The following is a 2,445-nucleotide window of genomic DNA, read 5'->3' on the forward strand; positions in this document are numbered from 1 at the left end:
ACAGCCTTAACGACGCGACTTATCGACTGTTAGCGACTTCGTCCGAAAATGACCTGCTTTATCTTAAGAACGTAGTTACTGCATTGGCCGGCCATTGGAAATGCTGGTCTCAAACCCGGACCTTTGGTTATCTGTCTATTAATCTGTGATATCACATAAAAAATTGTTCGTCATTTTTTACTGTCCCACATTACAATTTACATTCAACATTAAAACATGTAAGGATACGTAAGAAGTTACCCATAATTATAAACATAGTAATATTACTATACACACAATAATCGTTAATATATTTCTTTTCTTTAATAAGGAATACTCATGCTAAATTAATTTGAATTATAGTATACTTATATAGTGTATAGTAATTATATACTATACTTTAATTTAATTTACATCATGATTAAAAAAATTCTTAATAATTGTATTTTCTTATAAATGTACTATATAAACTATCTATGGTATATTATCCACTTAAAATTATGAGAAATATTTTTTTGAACGAAATTAAGGGGATATTCTGGTTTGAAAAGTAGTACAAAAAGATATTTCTGAAGAATTGTTTGTATTAATTAAGGAAACAAAAAAAGTGAATAACACTGCATGTTTTTTAGCCTTATTTATAATATAAGAATAGAGGAAAGTCCCCTGTTATGTGTGTGAGATACCACATCTATTTTGTGTGATGATCGGAAGCCTATATGGGCAGAATTGAAAAATGTAGTAGGTCATTTTGAAGGGAATTTAATAAGCTTTAAGATCCTGATATGTAAAATCTAATTTAAATATTAATTTTTCTGAAAATTAGAAAAATGTAAAAAATGAGCTTCATGCAAAATCGAAAAAGTGTACTTCTAATATAAGATACCTCGAGAAATCGCTAATAAAGTGCAAATACATCGGTATTTTGTGCAGAATAGAAATATTGGTTCGTGTTCTAGTTCAGGTAGCCACACTTTTCCCGAATAAAAAAAATTTTTGGTGGTTGCGTTTCAAATATCCATCATTTATTAGACCTTCTAGTGACCAGAATGTAAAAGAAAAGCATTGTTGTTACTTAAAAAATAAAAATCTATTTTTAGAATATGGCTCAAAGAACATGCAAAGTTTAGCGTTATTCGCTTTTTAACACTTTAATTATATTCTACATCTTGCAAAATTTAATTTGTATTGAGAGACGTTGGAGCTTAAACACGAGCCGTAATTTGAAAACAACAGATTATCAATTCTTGAAATTTAATTTTCAGTCTTAGATTTTGCCTGCGATTCACACCCTATAAGCGCATAAAATTCCTAGAATATTATATGAATATTAATATTAATATTTAATATCAATTTGCGCCTTATACTTTTAGATTTTTAACTTAACAAATATTCATTATTATTCCAATTTATGTGTACATAACAGTATCACATAATTCAGTAACTTCATAATACGATATGATAAGCTATTTATAATCAGGGCAATATTTGTGCGTTATTAAATAGAATTTTTACTTATTTTATTTAGCAACGAATATTACGGAGGGCTGTGGGCTACATTTAATTTCGACGGCCTGCAAAAGTGGATAGAAGATTTAAAAACGGTTAAAAGTAATACTAGAAATACAAATGTCGATTTGAAGGGGGACGAAAAATTTTTGAAAGCTAGTGACCAGTACTTATTCCACAGTCGAGAACATCGGAGAAATCTGGTATATTTCCAAGTAAGAAATGATCTGCATAAATTAACCGTTCAACGATTTTAGATGGTATCTCGTATATTCTGACTAGTTTCCTTTTTCATGCAGCGATGCGGACCTACCTGACGTCTCTTCGAAGGACACCCAGACCGAGAGTTCTGGAGATAGTGCCGCAGTCGATGGCGCGGAAAAGACTGATCCTGATAAGGCTGACAGAAAGGAGAATGTGAAACAGTGAAGCATAGACCGTATCAAGAAAAAGTATAGAAGATTTAATATCGATATGGCGCCTAAAGTAAGATTACAGATATTTGTAGATACGCGCATTAATTTTCTTAATGTGCATATGTACATGACACGTGATTCTTATTGCAGTTATTATTCCCCCGCGGTGAATTAGTGGAACTGTTGATTTCTAGCAACATTGCGCGTTATGCTGAATTCCGTGCGGTCTCTAGGGTTGCCACTTTTATGGACGGTAAACTTACCCAAGTTCCTTGTTCTCGAGCCGATGTGTTCGCTAACAAAACGGTTAGCGTGATCGAGAAGAGAATGTTGATGCACCTTCTGACATCTTGCATGGAATAGGGTGCCGATAGTCCAGAATTTGATGGTGGGTGTCACATTACGTAAACGCGTTACGTGTGAGCATGTATTTTTTTTAATTATTTAATTCCTGACTTAATAATAATGTGTCCCGTTTACGTCTCTAGGTTTCCGTGATAAAACGTTCTTAGAATATCTTAATACGAAAAATCTTACGCCT

General features: G+C 32.4%; 1 long non-coding RNA gene across 1 annotated transcript; it reads left to right on the forward strand.

The window, feature by feature from the left end:
• Positions 1 to 1,491: 1,491 nt before the first annotated feature.
• Positions 1,492 to 2,445, forward strand: LOC112461365. Its single transcript, XR_003041538.1, has 4 exons — positions 1,492 to 1,703; positions 1,788 to 1,974; positions 2,055 to 2,292; positions 2,393 to 2,445. It is a non-coding gene; the product is annotated as an uncharacterized LOC112461365 (long non-coding RNA).

This window comes from Temnothorax curvispinosus, unplaced genomic scaffold, assembly GCF_003070985.1.
Source record: "Temnothorax curvispinosus isolate PA1 unplaced genomic scaffold, ASM307098v1 QBEX01011310.1, whole genome shotgun sequence".
Taxonomy (NCBI): domain Eukaryota; kingdom Metazoa; phylum Arthropoda; class Insecta; order Hymenoptera; family Formicidae; genus Temnothorax; species Temnothorax curvispinosus.